This window comes from Cynocephalus volans, chromosome 7 (genome assembly GCF_027409185.1).
Source record: "Cynocephalus volans isolate mCynVol1 chromosome 7, mCynVol1.pri, whole genome shotgun sequence".
Lineage (NCBI taxonomy): Eukaryota > Metazoa > Chordata > Mammalia > Dermoptera > Cynocephalidae > Cynocephalus > Cynocephalus volans.
Genome location: NC_084466.1, coordinates 126,682,862 through 126,699,100, shown reverse-complemented (window position 1 = coordinate 126,699,100; position 16,239 = coordinate 126,682,862). Strand labels below are relative to the sequence as shown.

The 16,239-nt window shown below is 36.9% G+C and overlaps 2 pseudogenes; both read left to right on the top strand.

Annotated features, from left to right (window-relative positions):
• The first annotated feature begins 2,556 nt into the window (after positions 1-2,556).
• Positions 2,557-9,419, top strand: LOC134381777 (cytochrome P450 2C9-like; annotated as a pseudogene).
• LOC134382074 (cytochrome c, somatic-like) lies at positions 3,413-4,351 on the top strand (annotated as a pseudogene).
• Positions 9,420-16,239: the final 6,820 nt, after the last annotated feature.

The following is a 16,239-nucleotide window of genomic DNA, read 5'->3' as shown; positions in this document are numbered from 1 at the left end:
TTGTGGGAGAGGCTATGGGTTGGTGTGAGGATGAGTTCTTGGGGAACTGTGTACTTTCCACTGATTTTTGTTGTGAACCTAAAATTGCCTAAAAAAAACCTGTTAATGGAAAAAAAGAAAACCTGGCTCTAATTCACAACTCAAGCCACTCTGGTGTTTGCATTAGTCTGAGACTATAAAGGGCTTAATGCTGTTACCATCATGATCATTTGGGCTGAGATAGGACTTCTATGGGATGGATCTGAGATGTCACTAAAGTAGGAGCAGAGAACCAGGATTTTAAGACAAAATCTTGTAGCGATACATTGGTGAGAATTTATGTCACCCAATGTCCAACTGCTCATTCCTAAAACGTGAAGTTTAGACTTGTTGATATCAGCAATCTCTTCTATCTTTAAATTATGTGTGATTATTTTATTGTATAAAAAGAAAGGTCCAGGCAGGAGCCTCAGCTCATCAGAAAGGAGAAGTAGAGCAGCAAGTACACCTCTCTCTCAAGGAATGAAATCATCACTCTAGAGACAACAACTGAGCTTATTTGATCCAAAATAAGGGGGAGTGTTTCTTTTAGAATTTAGAGCTATGTGAGTCAGTCAGCAATTACTGCTGCTCTTTGCTCTGGATGAAGGTTTAGCAAGACCTGGACTCACTCATGTCCTAAAGTTTATAAAATCAAACTTTTCTGACCCCCATTTTAGTCAAGTGGTGCTGTAATTATTAACTAAGTCAATATTTATTTTGCAAGATGCTAATTAGGTTTAATCCTGAAATACTGAATTACAGCACACAATCAATAAACTTTGTTAAACTTGGTTGAACTGAATGTTTTTCTTGGAGAGGAGGGTGCAAGAGGTAGGGGACATTGGTTCCTATCTCAGCTGTATCATCTGCAGTCTGTGTGCCCTTGACCAAGGCACTGAGTCTATGAGACCCAGCTTCTTCATCCATAAAATGGGAATCATTTTACCTTAGGCAAAGGTAAGTCAGAGAATCAAAAGCGATATGGTGGATGTGAAAATTCTCTGTATATCTATGAATTGTCAGAATCCATATAAACATGACCAATAATACATGGTGTAACAAGGTCTTAATTTTTATAATAAAATGGCTTAGAAATAATTGTACTAGTTTTGTAAAGATATTAACGTAGAATACAATACACACTATTTTTTTTTACACAACATGCTTTTGCACTAGTTTTGTCATTAGTGATCTCCTAAAGTATATATTCCAGTTGTATTTAGATCCTCACGAACAGTGTATTCTACAGTTCAGGTCTCCACATTATTGTGGTTCTGTGCTGTGAGTTCGTTATATGATTTCCCTACCTCCCCTCCTCTATTGAATCCACAAGTGTTGTTCTGTCTATAACTTCCCTTCCTTGATGTGTATCTTCACTTTCTATTATTTCTCACAATGGCAGACCAAGAACAATTGTGAGTAGCTGTGTTTGGAGGCAACTAGGAGGTGGGAGATAGCATAGTTTCTCAAGCCCTCCTCAAGAAATTCTCTGAGATTATCACTTTCCTCAGTTACACTAGGCGGGTTTTATCTCTGTAATGATGGAAAGGGAATTATATCTTCTTTTTCTGTTCTTGAGCACTTCTGACCTGTTATCCTTGAAATGAAATAAGGGGCTTCTATTTAATGTGAAGCCTGTTGCTTCATGAAGTGAGTCAGTGAGATGCACATTCAGAGTAACTAATGTTTTGGGGGTTTGGTTTTGCTAAAATTCTTCTTGAGGTGGCTGTGGTGTAAGCCACAGTGCACCACAAGGGGCATCAGATGATCTCAGTTCAGATCCCATTTCTGCCAACTGTGAGCTGTGTGACACTGACAGGTCTCCTGTTCTCCCAGTCTCCCTTCCCCCACTTGAAAAAGAAAAACTAATATCTGCCTTCTGGTGTTTTGATTTTAGATTTAATTGTGAAAGGTGTGTAAATTTATTACCCAATACCTTCATATATATTTGGTCACTTCAGATGTATGAAAATGTTATTTATTTTATATGTAGGCAACTGTAATGTTGGCAGAATATACTAAATGTCTGAAAAGCTTCCATTATTGAGGACAACATCACCCAGTGGATGATATAGCATTACAATACACATTTTTTTATATACAAGCACAGAAAACACTGATTACCCTTCAAGTCATAAATCCCCAACTGGTCACTCATCTGAGAATCCAGAATTCTGTGTCATTTTCTTGCATGAAGTAATTTAGAATAGTGCTTCTCAATCATGTCTGCACATTGGAACCACCTGGGCTTTGGGTTTTGTTTGTTTGTTTCTTTGTTTTATCAATTACTGGTATGTGGGTTCCAACTCAGTCCAATTACACAGGAATGTCCAGGGTGAGCACTGATAAGGAGGACATGACTAAAGAACATTCTATTTTTATCTCTCATTGAATCAAGTTCCACTGTGCAGTGTGTTAGTGGATCTAGCTTACTGATCACTTTACATATCAAGGAGACATCCCGAGTTAGAAGTGAGTGTTATAAAAGCTTTGGTTTGCAAGCGCACAGTGTCTTAGTAAGAAAAGAAGGCATCAATGGTTGTGGTCCTGGTGCTCTGTGTCTCCTGTTTGCTTCTGCTTTCACCCTAAAGACAGAGCTCTGGGAGAAAGAAGATCCCTCCTTGCCCTACTCCTCTACCAATTATTGGAAATATCCCGCAGATAGGTGTTAAGAGCATGAAAACATCCTTCAGCAATGTAAGTACACTTTATGATTCTGCAGTGTCTTGCAAAGGCTAAGTACATTTACCTATATTTTTAAGCAGAATATATTTTTGGAAGCACACTATTATATCATTGGAAAGCAAATTACTTGGTATACATGCTGATGTTTCTGTTACCAATGTGTTATTGTCAGAAATAGCAGAGTGGCATAATACATTCTGTTAGCAGAGGGGCATTTAGGTCTTTGGTTGAATTAAAATAATAAAGTTGCAAACTTTGGGAGTGCTGTTTTCCTTCTTTCTTTAATAGCCATTTGATATGTTTTTGTTTTTCTGAAGGTAAATGGTAAGGAAGTTTTGTGACTAGAGATTTCATTCAAATAATCATCTTTTATATTAGCCATGTGTTTTATTCAGTATAGCCATGAAAAATGAACTTCTCTGAAGAATCAATTTATACTTAATATCAAGGAAATAGCCATGTGTTCAGGACCAGCTTAAGTGAATGAATTGGTGGTATCAGAATTCTTTTGGGTTCCTCACAAAGTGGCTGTCTGTGGCCAAAAATGCTGGAGGATGTTAGAAATTGTTCTTCCAGGAGATGCTGCACATCCTGGTGCCGCCCGTGTGGTGCTCACTCCTTCTGTGCTAGTAATACCAGCAGGTCCCAGAGTGGGCTGGGAATTAGAATCACCTGGAGTGACTTTAAAAGCATAGAGTTCTCGTGGACCGGCGTGTCCTTGGACTTAGAGAGCGGGACGTCTGGCTTCCGAGCGGGGTTCCTAGTAGCACTAGCGATGAAAGAGCGAATTAAAAATGGGTGATGTTGAGAAAGGCAAGAAGATTTTTGTTCAGAAGTGTGCCCAGTGCCACACCGTGGAAAAGGGAGGCAAGCACAAGACTGGGCCCAATCTCCATGGTCTGTTTGGGCGGAAGACAGGTCAGGCACCTGGATTCTCTTACACAGATGCGAACAAGAACAAAGGCATCACCTGGGGAGAGGACACACTCATGGAGTATTTGGAGAATCCCTAGAAGTACATCCCTGGAACAAAAATGATCTTCGCTGGCATTAAGAAGAAGGCAGAAAGAGCAGATTTGATAGCTTATCTCAAAAAAGCTTCTAATGAGTAATAGTTGGCCACTGCCTTATTTATAACAAAATGGAAATGTCTCATGACTTTTTATGTGTACCATAATTTAGTTGATCTCATACACCAGAATTTAGATCATGAGTGACTGACAGAATATTTTTGTTGGACAGTCCTGTTTTAAGTAAGACTTGTTTGTGGTAAATATAATAGGTTTTTTGAATTTTGATAGTAATTCCAGTCCAGTAAATACTATCACTGTTTTCCCCTTCTAAAGACATGATTGGACTTGATTAGTAGTGTTCAACTTTTCACAAAGATGGTGAATGCCATCTCAGAACCTATTGGAGATTGGTTTTATATCTAGATTTATAACGGATTATATGAATAAATTTAAATACTGGAGAAATCCCTTCACAGTTTCAGAACCGAGCAAGACTCACCTTTGTTTTAATGTGTGTTCATTAGCCTGTTAAAGGCGAGGGCTGAAGTTAAAGTAGCAATGTCTACTTTATATTTTTGGTCTTAACTATGCCAATCTAATGAGAATTCCCTGTGTCTAAAATGCTGCCTTTTACTTATTGAAAAGCATTTTAGTGTGGTTTATGTATTATATCAAATAAGGAAGATTTAACACTTGTCATATTTTATAGATGATATATGAGAACAGATGCTTTTAAAAGTCAGGGTGATGAGATATAATACCAAGTTAAATTTTACTTTGAATTCTTTACTAAGTCAAGCTCAGTTATAATTTAGGATTGCCTTTAAACAAGTATTCAAAAACACATAAAACTGTAGAACTACTGTGTATGTGTGATTGGTAATGGTGCTTTTGCCAGCTCATTAGAAGGATTAAAGTAAAAGAGCTATACACAAATTTGTAAATTATGTGGTTATAAGACCTAAGATAATTAAAATCACAGACCATGAAAAAAAAAAGCATAGAGTTCTAGTGTTCATCACAGGGATACTGAGTCAGGATCCATATGAAAGGAGGTTACAGGGGGTTCTGAAGCCATCCGCTGTGCATTGGTCTCAACAAAACATGTGGGGCTGATAAACTGCTCAAGCATCACAGGTTAATAAGCAGAGGTTCAAATTTTAGTCTTCTGTATAAAAGTCGTGTGGCATTTAAAATGAAATTGGACTTCTCTGACCTCAGTTTCTCTGTTTGTGAAAAAGGGCAAATGCTCAGTTTTTCTGTTTGTAAAGCAGGGCAAATAAATCTGCTGAATGTGTTGCTGTGAAGATTAGTTATACTCTGTGTACCCATTGCCTGGGCATTGTGTGGCACATCATAGGCCATCCATAAGTGGCAGCAACAACAATCACCATCCTATTTAAGAATGAATTTGAGAAATATTTGAAGCTGTATGTGACAAATAAAAATAAAAATAGAAAAATTACAATCATAATATCAGTTTGAATCAGGCACAATATATGGACCAAATAGTGTCTTGCTTTGCTATTATCTGCCTCTTTTTTTCTAGTTCTCAAATGTCTATGGCCCTGTGTTCACTGTGCATTTTGGCATGAAGCCTGTCATGGTGTTGTATGGGTATGAAGAAGTGAAGGAAGCCCTGAGTGATATGGGAGAGGAATTTTCTGGAAGAGGCAGTCTCCCATTGGTTGAAAGATCTAATAAAGGACATGTTAAGTGTGCACGTGTCTGTGTCAGTATTGGTAATGGGGGTGGGAGGATGTAAAACACACACTCAAACATCTCCTCAGGCAGAGCTTGGCCCAACCACGTAGCTGCCAAGTGTCAGTTCACTCTTCCTTGCCTGGGATCTCCCTCCTAGTTTCTGCTCCTTGTCTGTTAGGGATCATTTTCAGCAATGGAAAGAGATGGAAAGAGACCCAGCGCTTTTCTCTCATGACCCTGTGGAATTTTGGGATGGGGAAGAGAAGCATAGAGGACCGTGTTCAAGAGGAAGCCCGTTGCCTTGTGGAGGAGCTGAGAAAAACCAACGGTGGGTGCCTCATTGCTCTGTAGTGCTGACTTTAACAGACTGCTCTCTCCTGCAGTGACATCCTTGGAAACATCTCAGGAGCAGCTAGATCTTTCATTACAGGCAGTGGTGGTCAGCCCTCACGTGGAGCAGGGCTGCTTTGAAGCAGAAACTAAGGGAGCTTTTGCACATCTGTATTCTGTTTATAGGTACAATTGTGTGTAGAGTGTGGTTTAATAATATTTTCTTCCAAACTCTGTTCCTTTGACTTCAAATCAGAAATCATAAAATACTTTAAGAATGAATGTGGTATGAATGACCCCAACACACCCTTAAGTAGCTGGAACAAAGTCACATAATATTTCATTTAATTGGACTGTATTTGTACCACAAGCATCACTGACATATCTGGGGGTTTCTTTCATGGCGGTGCCTGTTCTGTCTACTAATAATGCTATTTAGGGTTTCAATTGCTTAGGCATGTCTCACCACAATTCTCAAACACTACACTATTTAAAAGAAGCCAGGGTTAATTATTTTTTGTTATCCAGTACTTCCTGTACTGATTTATTTATTTTGAGTAAATATACGCTAGAACATAATTCTCAAAAATACGTAAATGGAAATTTATAAAAGATTTATTTAACTAGATTTCAACTGATATCAATTACTCTTTACTCTGTCTTCCCTAAGGGTACCTTGGTTCTGTTTTCAATTTTGCATATCTCTTTGCCTCATGTTCATTGGATTTTGAGTTAGAAATTCATGGTCATTATTTTCCTCCCATTGACAACTCTACAAAATTTAATATTTTAAAATATTTTTAAATATTGTTTTCAATGTTTTGTTATAATGAATCTGATTATCAAGTTGGTTTGCAAATTCCCTGTTATTAAGTTTTCTTTTCCAAATGAAGTGAAAGGAAAGACTAAATATCAGATCTTACCTGTGAGTCACACACACACACAGACGCACATACACACAGACACTTATTCCCCGAAACATCCCCAATTTCCCTCCTACCTAGTGGCTAAAATAAAACTTTTCTCAAAATTCAAAGCCCTGAAATTTTTAAAGAAACCTGGTATAGAAGCTGCTAACTCAGCAGGTTTCCTCCCATTTATTCAGAACACTTTTGATTCAAGTCACTGTTACTAAGGCTCTCTGGTGTGAATTTTGGAGCTCTTTACGTATAAGATTTTTTGATCATTTGAGTATAAGAAACTCATTTTATGGACTTACCACAAAAAACAAAGCAAAACAAAAAAAACCCCAGACAACCCCCTCTTTTCTGAAACTTAATTCTTAACCTGTAAAATGATAGATTTGGCCTAACTAGTGGACAAAAATTTGCTTAACATACCATTCTGTTGATGGCTATGCAGAACAATATCCTGTAATCCAGAAAAGGGAAGCTTTACCAAATAAATTAAATTTGGAGGATAATTGGAGATAATGGACATTTGCTTCCTAAAGAACGGAATTCATTTTCTATTTTAACATTGAAATAATATGTAATAAGACTACATTTATCAATTTACTTTTAAAATTTTCCTTACCTGGAATTTATATTTTAAATAAAAATTTGGCATTTCTTTTTTTTAAACAAAGTAATCCATCTTATACTTACTGTTCATTTATATGAGTTTTTCTTCTCATACAACATGGACGCATTCTGTTTTCATACTTCTTCTTTGAAATACATAAATTATTTAGCCACAGTTCTCTCTCTCTTTAGTTCTTCTCTGTTGGCTCAACATGTGATTCTTTCAGCTACTCTTTATATATAAATAGTTCCCAGGTCCTCAAGTATTCTCTCCCTTTTTATCTCAAAGCTTTATGGTCTACAAACATTGCAGACAGATGTGATTCTGCTATGAAAACTTGAATTACTAGGTTTTTTAAAAAAAATTTTCATTTTCTTTCAAAATAATAGATACCTTGGGTTAAAATGGTATAAATAAAGGCAGGAGATGTGAATCGAGCATTTGAAATATTATTATTTAACTAGCTAGATTGTAATGGTCAACTGAGGCTTAAGGTACAGGTAATGTATTGATTTTATGCATGCTGAATTCTTTTCTGTTCTTCAGGGAATTTATAGGTAAGAAAATTTCTAAATTACCTTTACTTTTAACATAGTTAAAGTGTTTTAAATGTACATTTTAATATTGCTTTCAATTTTTTAGCTTCACCATGTGATCCAGCTTTTATTCTGGGCTGTGCTCAATGCAATGTGATCTGCTCCATTATTTTCCAGAATTGTTTCAAAGATCAGAATTTTCTTAACTGGATGGAAAAATCAGTGAAAACATCAGGATTCAAAGCTCTGCATGGATCCGGGTTAGGCTAAGACACTTTCTTTCTGAGAAACCACTAGTACTCTTTTTTATGACAGGTCCAAAATTCTATATACACCATGCTGTGGAGTGAGTGTTTGCACACCACAGTCCTGCCTGAGCCTCATCGAGTGCTCATCTGAGAAAGATGTCCAAGCCACATTTTTACCCACAGGAATACAAGTGCACAAATATAGGGCTGGTTTTCAAGCCCATTAGATCCTTGGCCTGTGGATTTTCCACTAAACACTAAGCCATTTCTATAAAGTACTTTTCAACTTTCCAAAGGATGCCCATATCACTCAATGGACATCCAGGCCCTTTTCGAAGGCCTCCATTACTTGCAAGTCTTGCAATGCAATGAATACTTAGCGACCGCTTTGTCATACTACTTGGCAGAAATATTCTGATTTAGGAAGAGAATATCTCCTTCAAGGAAGGAGAATACTGGCGACCATAGAAGCTGCCAGGAAAAACTGAGTAGGGTGGGGGTGTTTTGTGCTTCAGCTGAGATCCTAGCTGACAAGATAACTGGGTTGGGAATGACAAAATAATTCATTTTATCTGTATGAACCATAAACGAACATCACAATTTTCCCTGTCCTGAATGGGCAAGCCTTTCACTAGGCCTAAATAATAATTGTGTGTTCTTAGAGAAGTCACTCTGCTGCTCTGATGCATACAGAGTTTAGTTTCAACATATCTTTGACCCCCTTCCACTTCTAAAATACTGATTTTATTTCTGAAGCTGCTTGACAGAAATAAAAACAGCAAGGACTCACTTTATGCTCTAAAGTGGGTTGGGCCAACTTCCTTAACCTCCGTTGTCATTTACAAAATATTCATCATAATCATTCATGTCGTTTTATATTTTCAGGCTGTAGGGCAGAATTGATGCAAAAAATGAGGAAATTGATATAAATATATTTTTATACTATAAAAATGATATCTGAGTCTAGAAAATGGTTATATCTTTGATCTGCTCTCAGAATTTTCTCCCTCAAACTGTTGAATAGGCAAGGAAAATTACTCATATATATTCAGTAGTACATATATAATATATAAATATTTATAGCTATTATTTCTAAGTAGGGCTTGGTATGTGGTATATGTCTTCATTATTTGTTTCTTATTTAATAAGTTATTGTTTTCTCTTTTAGATCCACAGCACTTTTTCTTTTCTCTTTGATTATTTCCCAGGGATTCATAACAAATTATTTAAAAATATTGCTATTGTAAGCAGGTTTTTTTTAAAAGAAAATAAAAGAACACCAAGAATCTTTGGACGTTAACAATCTTTGAGACTTTACTGATTGTTTACTCATAAAAATGGAGCAGGTAAAATGTTAGTAACAGCTCAGTCCCTTGATTCCCAACACATTTGGTAGTTTATGGAGTAATTCTGTATTTACTCAGAATGTTTCAATGGTTGGGCCAGTAATGCTTGACAAGCATTGTAAGTACCTACAGTGTACTTAAAATTGCCCTAAACATTGTGGAAAATATATAATTAAATTGTTAAATAATTAGAATACATTGACCATGTTCTTTAGATAAAAATAATCTATTGGAGGAGTAAGAGAATGCAAAATTTAGGTGGATGGAAACAATTACAAACCAATTAGAAAATACAAAATATCCTGTCATAATATGAATATGTACAAGTAATTTTTCCTCTTCTATATATTGGAAAAATTTAAGTGAGAATTGGTTTTAATTCTCACTTAAATTTTTTGGTGAAATTCAACAGTGAAGTAGTCTGGTTCTGGACCTTTCTTTTTCTTTTTCTTTTTTTTTTTTTTGGAGTTTTTGTTTACTAATTCTTTACTTGTTGTAGGTGTGTTCACATTTTCCATTTTACCTTGAAACAGTTTTGGTAATTTTTTTGTTCATAGGAAGTTTTCCATTTATCTATATTATTTAATTTGTTGACATAGAATTGTTTATAGTATTCTTTTATAATAGGATTATATTATTTTATTAGAATTTATAATAGCTTTTAGTTCTTAAAATCAGTAGTAATATCCATGCTTTCATTTTTGATTTATTTCTTGTTGTCTCCTCTTTTTATATTCAGTCAGTTTAGCTAACTGCTTGTCAATGTTGTCTATCTTTTCAAAGGACCAGTATTTGGTGTCATTGATTGTTCTAATGCTTTTCTCCTTTTTATAAAATCTCTTCTTCCTTCTGGTGGGTTTGAGTCTAGACTGCTGTTTTTTTGGCTAGTTCCTAGATTGTAAAGTTATACTGTTGATTAGAGGGACAGTTGATATCTAGTATTGTTCAAATCTTGTATTTCCTTCTTTTTTTTTTTTTTTTAGATTCTTGAATTTATTTTTTTATTTTTATTTTTTTTTAATTATATTTTGTCAATATACATTGTAGCTGATTATTGCTCCCCATCACCAAAACCTCCCTCCCTTCTCCCTCCCCCCTCCCCACCAACAATGTCATTTCTGTTTGCTTGTCGTATCAACTTCAAATAATTGTGGTTGTTATATCTTCTTCCCCCCCCCGGTTTGTGTGTGTGTGTGTGTGTGTGTGTGTGTGTGTGTGTGTGTGTGTGTGTGTGTGTGTGTGTGTGAATTTATATATTAATTTTTAGCTCCCACCAATAAGTGAGAACATGTGGTATTTCTCTTTCTGTGCCTGACTTGTTTCACTTAATATAATTCTCTCAAGGTCCATCCATGTTGTTGCAAATGGCAGTATTTCATTCGTTTTTATAGCTGAGTAGTATTCCATTGTGTAGATGTACCACATTTTCCGTATCCACTCATCCGATGATGGGCATTTGGGCTGGTTCCAACTCTTGGCTATTGTAAAGAGTGCTGCGATAAACATTGGGAAACAGGTATACCTTCGACTTGATGATTTCCATTCCTCTGGGTATATTCCCAACAGTGGGATAGCTGGGTCGTATGGTAGATCTATCTGCAATTGTTTGAGGAACCTCCATACCATTTTCCATAGAGGCTGCACCATTTTGCAGTCCCACCAACAATGTATGAGAGTTCCTTTTTCTCCGCAGCCTCGCCAGCATTTATCGTTCATAGTCTTTTGGATTTTAGCCATCCTAACTGGGGTTAGATGGTATCTCAATGTGGTTTTGATTTGCATTTCCCGGATGCTGAGTGATGTTGAGCACTTTTTCATATGTCGGTTAGCCATTTGTATATCTTCCTTAGAGAAATGCCTACTTAGCTATTTTGCCCATTTTTTAATTGGGTTGCTTGTTTTCTTCTTGTACAGTTGTTTGTGTTCCTTATATATTCTGGATATTAATCCTTTGTCAGATATATAGTTTGCAAATATTTTCTCCCACTCTGTTGGTTGTCTTTTAACTCTTTTAATTGTTTCTTTTGCTGTGCAGAAGCTTTTTAGTTTGATATAATCCCATTTGTTTATTTTTCCTTTGGTTGCCCGTGCTTTTGGGGTCATATTCATGAAGTCTGTGCCCAGTCCTATTTCCTGAAGTGTTTCTCCTATGTTTTCTTTAAGAAGTTTTATTGTTTCAGGGTGTATATTTAAATCCTTAATCCATTTTGAGTTGATTTTAGTATACGGCGAGAGGTATGGATCTAGTTTCACTCTCCTGCATATGGATATCCAGTTATCCCAGCACCATTTGCTGAAGAGGCAGTCCCTTCGCCACTGAATAGGCTTGGTGCCTTTGTCAAAGATCAGCTGACAGTAAGTGTGTGGGTTGATTTCTGGATTCTCTATTCTATTCCATTGGTCAGTGTGTCTGTTTTTATGCCAGTACCATACTGTTTTGGTTATTATAGCTTTGTAGTATAGCTTAAAGTCAGGTAGTGTTATGCCTCCAGCTTTATTTTTTTTGTTCAGCATTGCTTTGGCTATGCGTGGTCTTTTATTGTTCCATATAAATGTCTGGATAGTTTTTTCCATTTCTGAGAAAAATGTCTTTGGAATTTTGATGGGGATTGCATTGAATTTGTATATCACTTTGGGTAGTATGGACATTTTCACTATGTTGATTCTTCCAATCCAAGAGCATGGGATATCTTTCCATCTTCTTGTATCCTCTCTAATTTCTCTCAGCAGTGGTTTGTAGTTCTCATTATAGAGATTTTTCACCTCCTTGGTTAACTCAATTCCTAAGTATTTTATTTTTTTGGTGGCTATTGTAAATGGGTAGGCTTTCTTGATTTCTCGTTCTGCATGTTCACTATTGGAGAAAAGAAATGCTACTGATTTTTGTGTGTTGATTTTGTATCCTGCTACTGTGCTGAAATCATTTATCAATTCCAGCAGTTTTTTGGTAGAGGTTTTAGGCTGTTCGATATATAGGATCATGTCATCTGCAAACAGGGACAGTTTGACTTCATCTTTTCCAATCTGGATGCCCTTTATTTCCTTCTCTTCTCTGATTGCTCTGGCTAGTACTTCCAACACTATGTTGAATAGGAGTGGTGAGAGTGGGCATCCTTGTCTAGTTCCTGTTCTTAAAGGAAAAGCTTTCAGCTTTTCCCCATTCAGGATGATATTGGCAGTGGGTTTGGCATATATGGCTTTAATTATGTTGAGATACTTTCCCTCTATACCTAACTTATAGAGGGTCTTTGTCATGAATGAGTGCTGAACTTTATCAAATGCTTTTTCAGCATTTATAGAGATGATCATATGGTCCTTGTGTTTGAGTTTATTAATATGGTGTATCACATTTATTGATTTGCGTATGTTGAACCAACCTTGCATCCCTGGGATGAATCCCACTTGATCGTGATGAATAATTTTACATATGTGTTGCTGTATTCTGTTTGCTAGTATTTTAGTGAGGATTTTTGCATCTATATTCATCAAGGATATCGGCCTGTAGTTTTCTTTTTTGGTTATATCTTTACCTGGTTTTGGTATCAGGATGATGTTTGCTTCATAGAATGAGTTTGGGAGATTTGCGTCCGTTTCAATCTTTTGGAATAGTTTGTAAAGAATCGGTGTCAATTCCTGTTTGAATGTTTGGTAAAATTCTGCTGTGAATCCATCTGGTCCTGGGCTTTTCTTTGTTGGGAGCCTTCTGATAACAGCTTCAATCTCCTTTATTGTTATTGGTCTGTTCAAATTTTCTACGTCTTCAAGGTTCAGTTTTGGGAGCTTGTGTGTGTCCAGAAATTTATCCATTTCCTCCAGATTCTCAAATTTGTTGGCGTATAGTTGTTTATAGTAGTCTCGAATGATTCCGTGTATTTCAGATGAATCAGTTGAAATATCGCCTTTTTCATTTCTAATTTTTGTTATTTGAGTCTTCTCTCTTCTTTTTTTGTTAGCCATGCTAATGGTTTGTCAATTTTATTTATCTTTTCAAAAAACCAACTTTTTGATTCGTTGATCTTTTGAATTGTTTTTTGGTTTTCAATTTCATTCAGTTCTGCTCTGATCTTAATGATTTCTTTCCGTCTGCTAACTTTAGGATTGGATTGTTCTTGTTTTTCTAGTTCTTTAAGGTGAAGTGTTAGGTTGTTCACTTGCCATCTTTCTATTCTTCTGAAGTGAGCATTTAATGCAATAAATTTTCCCCTCAATACTGCTTTTGCAGTATCCCACAGGTTTTGGTATGATGTATCATTGTTTTCATTAGTTTCAATAAACTTTTTGATTTCCTGCTTGATTTCTTCTTGGACCCATATGTCATTAAGTAGAATGCTGTTTAATTTCCATGTGTTTGTATAGTTTCCAGAGTTTTGTTTGTTATTAATTTCTAGTTTTAATCCATTGTCGTCTGTGAAGATACATGGGATAATTCCAATTTTTTTGAATTTATAGAGACTTGATTTGTGACCTAATATGTGATCTATCCTGGAGAATGATCCATGTGCTGATGAGAAGAATGAATATTCTGAGGTTGTTGGGTGGAATGTTCTGTAGATATCTGCCAATTCCAATTGGTCTAGAGTCTTGTTTAGATCTTGTGTTTCTCTACTGATTCTTTGCCTAGATGATCTGTCTAATATTGACAGTGGAGTGTTCAGGTCCCCTGCTATTATGGTATTAGTGTCTATTTCCTTCTTTAGGTCTAATAGAGTTTGATTTATAAATCTGGCTGCTCCAACATTGGGTGCGTACATATTTATGATTGTTATGTCTTCTTGATGGATCAGTCCTTTTATCATTAAGTAGTGTCCCTCATTGTCTCTTTTTATGGTTTTTAGTTTAAAGTCTATTTTGTCAGATATAAGAATAGCTACTCCAGCTCGTTTTTCTTTTCTGTTTGCATGGTAAATCTTTTTCCATCCTTTCACTCTTAGTCTGTGTGAATCTTTATGGGTGAGGTGGGTCTCTATAGGCAGCATATAGTTGGGTCCTGCTTTTTGATCCAGTCAGCCAGTCTGTGTCTTTTAATAGGGGAATTTAAGCCTTTTACATTAAGAGTTGTTATTGAAAGGTGTTGATTTATTCCTAGCATTTTATTGGTTGTTTGGTTGTCTTAGGTGTCTTTTGTTCCTTGCTTTCTGATTTACTGTTTGTTTTCTGTGTTTGTCGGTTCCTTAGGTTGTAGATAGTGTTTTTGTTAGCTTGTTTTCTCTCCATGAATGCCATTTTTATTATACTAGCGGGTTGAGATTTTTCTTGGGTTTTTATGGCAGTGGTAGTTATTTTTCAGGAACCAAACCCAGTACTCCCTTGAGGATTTCTTGTAAGGGTGGTCATGTGGTAGTGAACTCCCGCAGTTTTTGTTTGTCTGAGAAATATACTATTTGCCCCTCATTTCAGAAGGATAGCCTTGCAGGGTAGAGTATTCTTGGCTGGCAATCTTTGTCTTTTAGTATTTTGAAAATATCATCCCATTCCTTTCTAGCTTTTAGGGTTTGTGATGAAAAGTCTGATGTTAACCTGATTGGGGCTCTGTTATAGGTGATTTTACGCTTCTCTCTTGCAGCTTTTAAGATTCTCTCTTTGTGTTTGAGTTTTGCCAAATTGACTATGACATGTCTTGGAGAAGGCCTTTTTGGGTTGAATACGTTTGGAGATCGTTGACCTTCCTGGATCTGAAGATCTGTGATTTTTCCTATACCTGGGAAGTTTTCTGCCACTATTTTGTTGAATATGTTTTCAATGGAATCTCCATTTTCCTCCCCTTCTGGAATACCCATGACTCGGATATTTGAGCGCTTGAGGTTGTCTGATATCTCTCTCAGATTTTCTTCAATGTCCTTGATTCTTTTTTCTTTCTTTTTGTCTGCTTGTGTTATTTCAAACAGCCCATCTTCAAGTTCAGAGGTTCTCTCTTCAACTTCGACAAGCCTGCTGGTTAAACTCTCCATTGTGTTTTTTATTTCGCTGAATAACTTCTTCAGTTCAGCAAGTTCTGCTACATCTTTTTTCAGGACATTGATTTGCTTGTATATTTCCTCTTTCAGATCCTGTATACTTTTCCTCATTTCATCATGATGTCTAGCTGAGTTTTCTTGTATCTCATTCAGTTTCCTTAGAATTATCACTCGAAATTCCTTGTCAGTTATTTCAAGGGCTTCGTGTTCTATAGGATCTAGAGTATGAGATTTATTAACTTTTGGTGGTGTACTTTGTTGAATTTTTGTATTTCTGGTGTCTTTTTTTTTGGTGTTTATTCATTGTGTCAGGGGGTTTCACAGTCCACCGGTTTGAGACTAATGAATAACTAGGATGTTGCTGTGGTTGCCAATTTCGTATGGCTCCCGCCGTGACTGCTCAGTTGGCCTCTAGTGTCTTGTGTGTGTGGTTGCCTTGGGTCTTGGGCTTCTCCGGGGAGCCACCTTTCTGGTCAGCTTGGACTCTGCTGGGCTGGTGGATCACGTACCACAGGGTGTGTGATCTCTGTTGAGCTTTCACTTTCTGTACAGGACTTCTCCCTATTCCGTGTGCCCTGGCCAAGGTTGTTGGATTGTGCAGTGGCGACCCCACAGGGTGTGTGGTTTCTGTCGAGTCTCCGACTCCCTGGCCGCACATCTCCCCACTCTGTGCACACTGTCCTTGGCTGGGGCGTGTCTTCTGCACCCCTCGTCTATCAGCTGGGCCTTCAATACCGTGCTCGGCACCGCCTTGCCCAGGAAGTCTTCCAAGTTTCTGCTAGGCACAGATGACCGGTCTCTCTGGGTGTCTTTGTAGCACTGTGTAGATCTTTCTCGGGACTTGTTCACCTTTGTATCCCCCCGGTATAAACCGAGTC